General features: G+C 41.0%; 1 protein-coding gene across 2 annotated transcripts in view; it reads left to right on the top strand.

The window, feature by feature from the left end:
* Positions 1 to 13283, top strand: part of RARB (retinoic acid receptor beta) — a 497859-nt gene that overhangs the window by 432315 nt on the left and 52261 nt on the right. The window lies entirely within an intron of this gene.

Genomic DNA, 13283 nt, shown 5'->3' with positions numbered 1-13283 from the left:
AGACCTCTTTGTGTGAAGGCTTTAGACCACAGGATTCAAGAGTTGTAGTTGCTGATACCGTGGCCCTGTCCAGACTTGCCCCATGCATAGATCTGTGATTCTGCTTACAATTAACTTCCCTTGTGCGGAAACATTACGATAAAGTGGGGAATCTACTGCATTTAAAAACACAACCCACCCCCTCTTTACTCACATTATTTTAGAATTCTGTGCCTTGGAATATTTAGGGGTACATGCTTCTCTGGGCACATGGTCAAAAGCTGCTTCAGAACGAAGTTGACTTCTAAAGTGGTGGGGAAGGGCTGCAGACTAAACAAAGCATTTTATCAACAAGAATGGGATCTCTATTCAGATCTCGAAAGAGATGTGATCTAAGCCCTGGAATGGGAGCCAAGAACTCCTGAATTCCTACCTCAGCTGACAATGTCTGTTTCCTCTGTCCTCTTTGGCCAGCCAGTTTCCCCATGTGTAAAATGTGGCTGATAACCTGACTCTGCAGTTTTGGGAGAATTAATTTATGTTTGTAAAGTGCTTTGAAGATGAAAAATCCTAACTGTGATAATTCCACTGAAGGGAAGAATTTGAGGAAAAGAAAAGCAGGGAAACTCTGAAACCAAGCCACACAAATCAGGTTCTTCAATTTGTGAAATTGCATAGGCTCAGAAGATCAAGCCCCAAACATTCTTGTATCCCAATGTAGAGCTGTTTTGGGAAGAGAGAGAGCAAAATGGGCATAAGGGTGCTTCATTTGTTTGAGAACACAGTATGTTAGTTTTCATGGGATTAAAAACACAGTAGTCTAATGTTAAGGTCAGTCACATACTTTATGTGTATTCTTTATGATGTGGTGCTGAAAATGAATAATGGAATGTTTTATATTAAATTAAAATTTGATTGTAGAGAGCAGGTTCTGCTGGCTGCACAATGTTTCCTATGGTTAATCAAACATCTTTGCTATTGAGGTGTTTTAATATCTTCAGAGAAGCAGATCCCTTTATTTTCTCTGAGATCTGTCTTTTTTTTTTATAAGCCTTTCCTTCTGATTTTACACTGCTTTTAATGCCAGTTTTAATGTTTAAAGGAGCAACTTAGATAGAGTAAATTATGAATAATAACATTCAATGTTCTGTGAAGATGGTTATGTAATAGCAATAATTGCATCAACTCATCCAATGCGCTTTCCTCCAGTGCCATGTACAGCAGATTAATAGCCCATGAATTCATTTGCAGCTCGTTGTGTTTCAGAAAGTATTTCAGGAGGCAATTAATAAACTGCTAAAGAAAATAGCAAAAATGATTTTTTTATCTATTATGTTAACTCTCCAGCTGAACTGTTTACTGGCACCTTTTGTTGTGTGACCTAAGGAAATTCTCTTCTAATTTCTGACTCAATCATACCGTGACTCTTGAATCGTGCTCAAGTCAAGGCAGTTTGATCGTTAGTCTGATCATTATTTTCTTAAATGTTGAGAGAAAAAATAAATTGTGCTCTAAGCTTCTGCGACTTCATTCATTGCTTTTTAAGTATTACATAAATATTTGTAACTGTAAACCATCATGTGATCATGTTGCAATATTTAAAGAGAGAAAATATAGTTGTGTATGAACTATGAATTGAAGGCCCAATACCACTTGGCACAATTCCCGTGTTTCTTTTTGTCAGCTGCCAGGCTGAGCTTTTTGTAGTCGTTACCCCTATGATGTCTACTTAAGTCCGCGGTAGAAAGTGGGTCAGGGGAAGGGTGAGGAGGTGTTACTGGAGCAATAAAAATCAGTCGTTTGCATCACAGCACCAATGGGAAAAGAAAAAAGTGAGGGAAATCTTCTAATGCTGCTGAGCAAAACACAGGGAAAGTCAAGTTCTTACTGTTTCACTGGGACAAGAAGGAATGATAGAGACTGTAAAAATTGAGAACAGAGCTAGGGTTCAGAACCCAGGGGGAAATGAGAGAACAGTGAGATTTCTGTAATGCAGGCCAGACCTCAGGAGCAAAGCCCCAAGGTAAAGCATAGTACATGCTGGAATGCATGCCAGTCTGGTTCTAGAACTACCTTTTCTTTCTCTTCTCCTTTAACACTGAGTTTCCTTTAATTTTCTGTTTCAATTTTTCCAGTCTCTATCATTTCTTGTCAAAGTGAAACAGTAAGAACCATTTATTTTAAAATACAAGGGGAAATGCTAGGCCTTGGCTCCCTCTCTTTTAATAATAACAATATTTTTAAAAACAGTTTGCCTCCTCTGAGCTCTTGCTTTTTTTTGAGAACTGGGTAAGCATAAGGGAAACATTTCTGATAGACTCACATAAAGATTGATTACAGGTCCTCACCTGGAAGTTACACTAAAGCATAGCTACTATGGTGATCCTTTCAGTGCTCTCTGCTTCAGTCTCTGCATTGTCACAGAGACCAAACTTATTTGATCTTGTACATTGTGTCTGCAGCATTCATTTGCATCCATAAATCCTAGTCCTTGCCAACAATAAATGTGAACCTTTCTCATATTTTGTTTAATAAGATTTTTTATTAAATTTGTGGCACTGAGAATGATCACATAGAATTGTAACTTCTTCACTCTGCCGTATCCAGTTTACATCTGAAGTACCCACTGGTCTTTGAGGAGGGAGGGCAGAGGATGTGGTGTCTGGATGTTTTGTATTATAAAGACTGCCTTTGGCCTTTGTACAGGGTTTCCTGTTGTACAGGGTAAATTGCATTGAATAACACTGAGTTCCTGTAAAAATTATGCTTTTTTTCTGCGGTATAGGTGAAATTTTAATAGACACTTTGCACTTTCAAAAAACCTTCTATCTAATTATCTCAAAGTGCTTTGCAAACATTAATGAATTAAGCTGTAATATGCTCCTGTGAGGTATTACTGTTCCTGTTTTTGCAGAAGGGAAACTTAAGGCGCAGAAAGGGGAGTTACTTATCCAAGGTGACGCAGCAAGTGTTTGGCAGAGTAAAGAATAGAGCTGAATTTGCTGAACTCCAAAGACCATCCTTTCTTAGGGGAATTACGTTTGATCAGGGCACATACATAGGTTTTTTCCCCCTACACTTAATAACGTTATTCTAACCATACTTTTTCCTTTCACTACACTTTTTAACCATTTCTTTTAAAATCAGTAATTTGTGGTACCAAATGGACATTTTTTAGCTGCATGCAACGCTTGTGGAGTTTTTTGGTTTGTTTGTTGTAGGGTTGTTGTTTTTTTACTTTGGAGACAAAGCTCATGCCCTCCTTGAGGTCTGCTATGTAAAAATGAAGTTGCATTTCAAGTTTGAACCTCCATAAATCCATCACAAAAATTGACACAATTGGAAGTCTCTCCAGGTGAATCCCATGCCTGAGTCAGCAGAGGCTGAGCTAACTCCAGCCCTTGGATAGACTCAATGTTGCCTCAGGGTCAGGATCATTAGTGGCTAGCAACAAAGGAAAGCCACCTAGGTATACATCATCTCTGAGTAAGACAGGTTCCATGTGAGACAGGGCAGAACTCCCAAGTTTCTTGATCTTCTGAGTGGTGACCAGTATGCAAGATTTCTCCTACTGTCCAGCCGCATTCCTTAGTGGAAGATTCTGGAGGTTCAGGTATTTTCAGTGAAGGAATTCTCAACAGGAAGTGACTTGGATTTCTTTGGCTGTCCATCCACTTTTATGTCAACCCACAATTTTGTGCTCTCAGTATCCTTGTGGTTGATCTACCTTATCAGTCAGTTCCCTACTAAAATGTATTAAATTAGTTCAATCTGGGATATCTCTTGCAGTGCTTCTTCAACATGGCCTTGAAATGCTAGCCTAGTTTCCTCTGGCTTCCCTGTTGCTCCTTTAGGACCTGGCCCTTTTTGCTCTGACTTGTGTGAATTTGTTTTGTTTTAAGCATTGCATCAAACCTTGCTCCCTCGGGTCTGTTAGCATCCAATCCCATTACTTTCTCAGCCGTCTTTCAGTGCTCACATGCTTCCTTTTTATGCTTAGCTCAGTGCTTTGGCACTCTCTCAAGCCTTTGATGTTTGCTCAGGTGCTTGGGGTAACTTTGATTAATTGACACAGCTCTTCTTTCTTGGCCCCACAGTGTCATGTAATGGTGTTTTCCCGTACCGATTCACTGGATTTTCCTGCCAATTTTCTGCATCTGCATTCTTTGTGCTCCTGTGTATTTTTTTTTCTTTGCACGCATTTATTTCAGGATGTGGTCCTCTCAGAACCTGGAGGAGGAAGAAAAGTAGATGTTGCAGAAATATGTCAATTTGGGATTAATGGCTGGCTGTATCCTCTGCCTTGGAGCTGATTGCGCGGTTGTCAGGTCGGCCTAAAAAACATTACCTGGAGCTGCCAGTTTCATGGGAATGCATAAGTTGTTCCTGGAGCCATTCCCAAAAGTCTCCTGCAAATCTGGCTTGCAGCTATCCCACATTGCTTTAAGGACTTGTTCTCAGAGGATACGCCCCTCTGCTTTGAGGAAGCCTATGTCAACACACACCCAACTTCCCGCTGGTATGCTTGGATGTACTTAATCATTCCTTGGCTGTCTCAACAATCTTTATCGTTCATTCCCCAAGGCTGAGTTCTCCTAACTGCGCTGATATTTTGCTCTTTGATGAAGTCCCCTGAGAGAAGTGATAGAAGATGTGTGCTATTTGGATAATGGTGATATTTGGAAGATGCAAAATGTGATTGGCTAAATATCACTCTACAGCAGAACAGCTCTGCTCTAAGGATCTGTTTTTTTCTCTGTTTTTAAAGAATCTGGCTAGGTCATTTGGATTTGACTTCACTCCTGTTCAGGAATCCTCAAAGGCCAAGATAAACAGCTCCCTAAATCAGAACACCTTTCAAATAGCATTGCTGTGTCCTCGTGTAACCCACACACCTTCTGGGTATGGTGTTCTGTCCCAACTAGTGACACAGAGACCACTTAAAGAGAGAGATAAAGTGAGTCAGCTCTACAGCCTTAGTTAACAGCCAGTTGGCTTTTAGCTCATGCGGTAGAGGCTCATCACTAAGCTCCAGAGATCCCAGGTTTGATCCTGCCCACCAATGACCGGGATCTGTCGGTGATACACTTGCACCCTGTTGTTGTGAGGAATCACCCTCACCTTCAACACTTTCTCCTTTTTCCTAGGGTGGTCAAGACAATGTATATCTTACATGAAGATTCCACTGGCTGTGCCTTCCAACGTAGAGGTTTAGGCAATTATGTTTAGTAGGAAGACAAACCAAATCTTAGTACTGAACCCCTGAACTTTGTCACTGGATTCACTTGGTAAGTCGGTTCACCGCTCCATAGCTGGAGGGTGAAGACCGGAAGGCAGGCTACATTATAGCAGAAGGCTCAATGCCTGGCTAAATCTCTTTCCAGAAGATGCACAAGCTTGTGTGGATGTAGACATGAGAGCATAGAACTGGCCCTGCCTGAGGCACAGGTGACCTTTGATATGTGTGATTCAGTGGTAAGGGAGATGGCCTCAGTACTAGGTGTGTCTACAAGTTCACTTGGCTGCAGGCATTCAGATTCCGTTCAGAGGTCCATATACAATATAAAAACTCCTTGAGGTCCTTTTGATGACTGGAGAGAACCTTTTGAGTGAATTAGGGGGAGACCTCTGCAGAAGGCGAAGAGACAGGGTGGCCTTTGTCTCATCTGCTGAGCCCAGTGCTTCATACACTAATCTTCTAGAGGCAGGAAGTGGAAAGGCAGCTGCTGGGAAGTCAGCATCCTCTTCAGAGACTGTATATTGAAAGGTTCCAACATATATGTGGAAAAGACCACCGAATCTCCCATAGGTGCTGGGACTGGGGGTGCTGCAGCACCCTCTGGCTTCAAGTGGATTCCATTATTTACAAGGTTTACAGTTTGGTTCAAAGGCTCTCAGCACCCGCACTATACAAATTGTTCTAGCGCCCTCTCTCTGTTAAACCCACATGATTTTTATCCAATGAATTGTTGTATAGGGAGTTTCCCAAAGCCTTGGCCATAAAGAACTGTGACCACTCACTGCATTACAGCTCCTTCTGACAGGCTGCCAGTCTTATGGTTGTGCTACAAAAATAACCTCAAGTTGGGTGTATTTCGACTTGGTGTATTACATGCCTGACTTAAAGCCCATTGGAACAAATCACCTTCATTTCTTCAGCTTTCCTGAGGAAAATTTGAGGGATAATTTTAATTTTTTAACCTTAATAGCCACATAGGGAGTAGCATAATTTAATGCATTTATGATAGAAATGTAGGTAGCATTTTGCTGCTAGCACAACATGAGTGATAAGATCACAAGACAATGGATTCTTTTTCACCCTGTTAAAACCTAAAATTAACTGAAGCAATTTTGCCCCTCCTTTTTTTCCAGAATACTTGTTGTCATGTTTGCATATTTATGAAAACTATCAATTTTAGCTCAAGATGTAATGAAAAGTCTATTGCTCTCATACAAAGAAGGTTCTGAAACTGACTTTAAAAAGCTGTAGCTTAAAGTCCTACAGGCAGTGCCTAAGGCTGATAAGTATTTCATTATCTGTGGGATTCTGTCTGTGTCCTGAATACATAACATGTTGTTTATTGCAGATATAAATGGATTTGTTTAAATAAGTACGAGGAAATTCTTTCTTTCAGTTTTCAAGGCGCATACCTAAATTTCAGAGTTAAAGCTAAATGGAATTCTGCCTTTCCCCTAGCAAAAAGTGCAACTGAATGCAAACGTGCTTTTACTGTGGATTACAGGGTTGGTTAATCATCTGACAGACACTTTTAATGGAGTCAGAAAGACATGCAAAGGGAAACACACTGACCTTTTCTTTCTTTCTTTCTTTCTTTCTTTCTTTCTTTCTTTCTTTCTTTCTTTCTTTCTTTCTTTCTTTCTTTCTTTCTTTCTTTCTACCACTGCAAGCAAATGAAATGTTAATTTAAAACTCCTCAGAAAATTAGGTTTCAGAGTAGCGGCCGTGTTAGTCTGTATCCGCAAAAAGAAAAGGAGTACTTGTGGCACCTTAGAGACTAACCAATTTATTTGAGCATAAGCTTTCGTGAGCTACAGCTCACTTCATCGAATGCATGTTGTGGAAAATACTGTATTTTCCACTACATGCATCTGATGAAGCTCACGAAAGCTTATGCTCAAATAAATTGGTTAGTCTCTAAGGTGCCACAAGTACTCCTTTTCTTTTTTTCAGAAAATTAGCTTTCACTTAAAGGAGCTTTTTATTTTACACTTCTTTGGGAGAGTTGAAGGTTGCCGGGAAAGCATTTCCAGTCTAAACTTCATTGGGATATTCTGTTTTCCATAGGAAATTGGGTTGTTTGAGAATCTCATCTCAATCGTCTATTTCAACACTTTCTTCTATGTCCCCTTCCCTGGTAGAAGACGATCAGCTTTAAGATTAGTGAATGATTTAGTGTAAATCCTCTAAGGCAAAGCTTTAGGAACCATTTAAAATGATAGACTAACAAATTCTGTTATACTTGCATCATTTTTATCCCATTGTGTCTTTGTTTTTGTTTTTTGGCCTTTAAACTCTTTTAAAAATTACTAGCACCTACTGAGATGCATTTTTGCACTTGAGATTCTTTTATTAAAATATTACAGGTATTTGAGCTTGTGCCTTTAAGTATTTTGTTGAAATCAGAATTTAAAACTGGGAAAAGCTCACCAGAAAAGCTTGCTCATCTTGAGGGCCTGGGATGGGGGAGATACTTAAAATAAATGGGGAAATTTAGAACTGGGGAGTAAACAATTAGGACATAAAAGTAGAAACTAGAAATGAGATGGAATAAGCAGAGGGCAGTGAAAAGACAAAGCATGATAAGGGGGCTGTGTTCTTTCACTAGCAGCGATTCCCAAGGTACCATCCTACACCTAGCAAAGCAGCTAGCACATGGTGTATTCTACACATGGATCAGATATGCCATATACTGTTGTATCTCTTGCAGAGAGATGTACTTTTATTTGCTAGCCAGCAGCAGACAGATTGGAGAGCAGATCAGAGCTGCAGTTCCGAGAGAGAAAGATCATAGACCTTTGGTTTGTTGCTAGATCCAGACATACTTTTCTCAGAATCTGAGTCACTAGTGTATTCTCCACTGTCCTCCACAGCTTAGTTTGATTTGAGGCACAGGAGGTGAGTAAGCCTTTAGACCTTGAACCAATAAACCCTGCTACAAATTCTTCAATTATCTGTCCTGTGCAAAAGCTTTTGTTTTAAAACCAGTTTACTCATTAAAGTTTTTAACCACACTTTGAATATGTGTGGGGCAATGTAAATGATACATTGTTCAATGGGGGGCCAGTAGGGGCAGCAGGTTTGTATACATTTTGGTGATGCCCAGAATGGGTCCAAGTTTGCCCCCCACCCCCACCACACACACACTCCCTGGGAGGAGTTTGGGTGCAGGAGGGTGTGATGGGTATGGGCTCTGAGAGAGAGTTTGGGTGTGGGAGGGGTGTGGGCTCTGGGAGGGAGTTTGCGTGCTGGGTGCGGGCTCTGGACTGGGTCGGGGTTGGGGTCCAGGCGGGGGTGTGGGAAGAGGTTTAGGGGCTGGCTGCAGGATCTGAGCTGGGACAGAGGGTTGGGATGTGGGATGGGGTGCGGGGCATGGGGCTGGGCTGGGGATGAGGAGTTTGGGGTGCAGCAGGCAGGCTGCCCTGAGGCGGGGGGCCAGAGAGGAGGACTCCCTCAAGCCCTCTCCCCACTGGAAGCAGCAAGGTCCAGGGGAGCCCCTTCCCCCCCTCTCCCCAACCTCCCCGGCACGACACTCACCCAAGCCCCACCCCCAACCCCCGGCTGCTGCTCAGGAGGTCCAGCCAGGATAAGCGCCCCCACCCGCTCCCGGAGTCAACTTGGAGTTGCCTGCTGCGGGGGTTGCCATGCGCTTCCTCCCTCCGCAGGTGCAGCAGCCGTCTCACCCTGCTCCCGGCACCACTCCCTTGTTGCCGGCAGCAGCAGGCGAGGGAGCGCAGTGCGGCGCTGCAAGGGGCAGCTGCCCAGGGCAGGCAGGGATGCTCGGGGAGGCGCGGAGGGGCGGCAGGCAGGGCCATGAGATGCTCCGGGGGAGAGACCTGGCCCTGAATATTGGTGGAGCCAGGTCCCCAGGGCCCTGAATTTGCTGGAGCCTGGGCACCACAGGCCCATATAACTCGCTGCTCCTGGGGGCAGGGACAAATCCTTGGAACATTTCATGGAGCTGGTTGCTTGTCTTTAAAGTTTCCGAAGTTTGCATAGATATTTTTACGGAGCATAGCACTTCTTCTAACCTTGTATATTAGTTGTATAGAAACCTCTCTATGCCTTAGGGTTAGACTGAGCCTAATAGCACATGTGGCCATTTGATGCTAAGCTTGTTCTTCCTGGTTTGTGGTCTCACCAGTGTATAGGGGCTCCATTTCTAGTATACTTGACTCACTGGAGAATACGTTGTGCAACTAGAGATAGCATGAACTATCACAGTGCTTGTGAAATACCTACACACACTCAAGGTGAATACAGAGTACAAGCAAATGTGAACACAAATAACAAATAAACAATAAAGTCAGCTATATGGGGGAAGGGCAGTATCAAAAGAAAGATGGCTTTGAGCAGCTTGGACCTCTCCAGCTCTTACCTCCACAGACTTAACCTTAGCAAACTACTCTGAGCCAGTGTGTGAGGGCTTTTTTTGTTTGTTTTGTTTTTTAAAAAGCTGTTGTCTGCCCTTTTTTAGAGTTAGCATAGTCCTACCTGTGGCAGGAGCTTACTCTAAAAATTACTGGTCTTCTGTTTTGGATTTTTCTTCAAATAAACATAGTCCTTGAGGCAGAGCGGCTAGACACAAGTAAGTTTTAAATGGGACTGTTGAGTAATTGCAGTTAACTCACACGATTAACTAAAAAAAATTAATCGTGATTAACAAAATTAATTGCAGTTAATTGCAGTTTTAATCGCACTGCTAAACAATTGAAATTTATTAAATATTTCTGGATGTGTTTCTATATTTTCAAATATATCGATTTCAGTTACAACACAGAATACAAAGTGTACACTGCTCACTTTATATTACTTTTGCTTGCACTGTAAAAATAATAAAAGAAATAGCATTTTTCAGTTCAACGTATACAAGTACTGTAGTGTGATCTCTTTATCATGAAAGTGCAACTTACAGATGTAGCGTTTTTTGTTACATAACTGCGCTCAATAACATAACAATGTAAAATTTTAGAGCCTACAAGTCCACTTAGTCCTACTGCTTGTTCAGAGAAACAAGTTTGTTCACAGTTGCAGGAGATACTGCTGCCTGCCTCTTATTTACAGTGTCACCTGAAAATGAGAACAGGCCATTCGCATGGCACTTTTGTAGCAGGCATTACGAGGTGTTTACGTGCCAGATATGCTAAATATTCGTATGCCCCTTCATGCTTTGGCCACCATTCCAGAGGACATGCTTCCATGCTGATGACACTCATTAAAAATAATGCATTAGTTAAATTTGTGACTGAACTCCTTGGGGGAGAATTGTATGTCTCCAACTCTGTTTTACCCACATTCTGCCATATATATCATGTCATAGCTGTCTTGGATGATGGCCCAGCACATGTTGTTCATTTTAAGAACACTTTCACTGCAGAGAAGGTACCAATGTGAGCTTTCTAAAGATAGCTACAGCACTCGACCCGAGATTTAAGAATCTGAAGTGCCTTCTAGAATCTGAGGGATGACGTGTTGAGCATGCTTTCAGAAGTCTTAAAAGAGCAACACTCCGATGTGAAAACTACAGAACTTGAACCACCCAAAAAGAAAATCACCTTCTGCTGCTGGCATCTGACTCAGATGATGAAAATGAACATGTGTCGGTCCGCACTGCTTTGGATCGTTATCGAGCAGAACCTGTCATCAGCATGGATGCATGTCCTCTGGAATGGTGGTAAAAGCATGAAGGGATAAATGAATCTTCAGAGCATCCGGCATGTAAATATCTTGTGATGCTGGCTATAACAATGCCATGTGAACACCCGTTCTCACTTTCAGATGATATTGTAAACAAGAAGCTGGCAGCATTATCTCCTGCAAATGTAAAGAAATCATAGAATATCAGGGTTAGAAGGGACCTCAGGAGGTCATCTAGTCCAACCCCCTGCTCAAAGCAGGACCAATCCCCAATTTTTGCCCCAGATCCCTAAATGGCCCCCCCAAGGATTGAACTCACAACCCTGGGTTTAGCAGGCCAATGCTCAAACCACTGAGCTATGGGTTTGTCTTAGAGATTGGCTGACCAAGAAGTAGGACTGAATGGACTTGTAGGCTCTAAAGTTTTACACTGTTCTATTTTTGAATGTAGCTATTTTTTTGTACATAATTCTACATTTGTAAGTTCAACTTTCATGATAAAGAGACTTCATTACAGTACTTGTATTAGGTGAATAGAAAAATACTATTTCTTTTGTTTTTTACAGTGCAAATATTTGTAATAAAAATAAATATAAAGCGAACACTACACTTTGTATGCTGTATAGCAATTGAAATCAATATATTTGAAAATGTAGAAAATATAAAAAAAAATTAAATAAACGCTATTCTGTTATTGTTTAACAGTGCGATTAATCATCTGATTAATCATGATTAATTTTTTTAATCGCTTGACAGCTCTAGTGTTAAACTGAAAAGGAAAGTAAAGGTGAAGAGAAATAACAAATAAAAGAAGAAGAGAGATGGCAAATAGTAGCACAGCGTGCACCCTGCTCTCACCTTGCCCTCTACAAAAGTAAAAATTTGGGAAGCGAAGAGGAAAAGATGAAATACCTTTATTCCTTAAATTCTCCGGGATGAAGTACTTACGGCTTCTTTGTCTCACAGAAAAAGTAGAAATCTGTCTGGAGTTACATTTGGACAAACAGATTCCAGAGTCAGAGAGAATTTAAAAGCTGCATTGTCTTGTCTGTTAGTATTAAATTTTAAAGTAAAGATTTGGATGGGATTTGAGTTGTTTAGAACAAAGTATATTTTTGTGATACTTTGTTAATTAATTAAATGCTTAAGACTGATGTCAACCTTGCATAAACTTTCAATTTCATGTATTGTATTTCAAATGAGTTTCTCAGAAGACTTACAGTTTTGGCAGTGTACTGAAAATAAGATAGGAAACATTGTTGCCAGGACTTGGATATAATTTAAATGTGGCATATGTACGTGTTCCATAATTATCATGTGGTATTATTGGTGTAGTAATGTGACGATCTAAGGCATTTATTGTGGCTTCTGATTTGAAATATATTTTCACTAAACATTTATTCAGTAGTGCTTACACTTGGCAAGCTATAAACACACACAATCATGCAATTACTTTTTTCTTTCTACTTAAATATAAGTGCACAAGGAGTGATTCTTATTTTTAGTTCAAGAAATACAGTTGTGGTCCCTTTTTCCCCTCAGCTGACTGTGTCTGTTTGTGAAGTCACTTTGCCTTACTAACCAGTGTTTATAGCCTTATACTAAGAAACTGTTATGTAAGCCTACTGGTATGATTGGGATTTTCTGGCAAAATTCAACCTGAAGGAAATATGGTCAAGTAATCTGTGTCCGAATTGTGTAAAATGTCAAAATTGTAGCTGCTTTTGAGAGACCTTTAGTAACCAGATATGAAATTAATGTTTCAGTGGGCCCAGAATTTGGTGCCAAGGCAAGAGAGCTTTCACAGTGACTTCAGTGAAACCTGGATTTGGCCCTCAGACTTGCTAATTACTTATACAAAGGCAGGTCCATCACTTCCCCCAGCAATAATAATAAAAATGTTCCAAATGGACAATGTAGTTGGACATGATGTAATGTGTAAATAAGCTTGTTCCAGTGAGAGCAGTGTTTCAGTGGGATTTGGGCTCTGAAATTAAATTATTTCACAAATTGTGGAACTCTGTCACTGCATGCAGGGAAGGATTTTGGCTTCTTGCGAAGTTATCTTTGGGTGGGGAATGTTGAGGCTAAAAGTGCAGGAATCAGACTTGACAGGGTACTTTAGAGAAGCTTGCATCAGTCTTTCAGTAGCTTTTTCCTCAATGGACTTCTGAAGAACTCAAAAGATATTAAGTAATTAGTGGCAAGTAGTGAGACTCACAGACTCGATACAAGTGGGAAACAAAGTAGGACATTGAGTGCCCAGTGACAATTAGGCAAGCTCAGTTGTTTCAGCATCACTAAAACAAATACATTAGTTCTGCTTCGTCTCTTCCCAGGAAAATAAATCCTGTTTGAAGATGTTTCATAGGCTGTTATTAATTTGTATTGAGGTAGCACCTAGTGGCCTCTCTCAGGGCTTGGGACC

Source organism: Natator depressus, chromosome 2, assembly GCF_965152275.1.
Source record: "Natator depressus isolate rNatDep1 chromosome 2, rNatDep2.hap1, whole genome shotgun sequence".
Classification (NCBI taxonomy): Eukaryota; Metazoa; Chordata; order Testudines; family Cheloniidae; genus Natator; species Natator depressus.
This window is presented reverse-complemented; position numbering and strand designations above follow the sequence as displayed.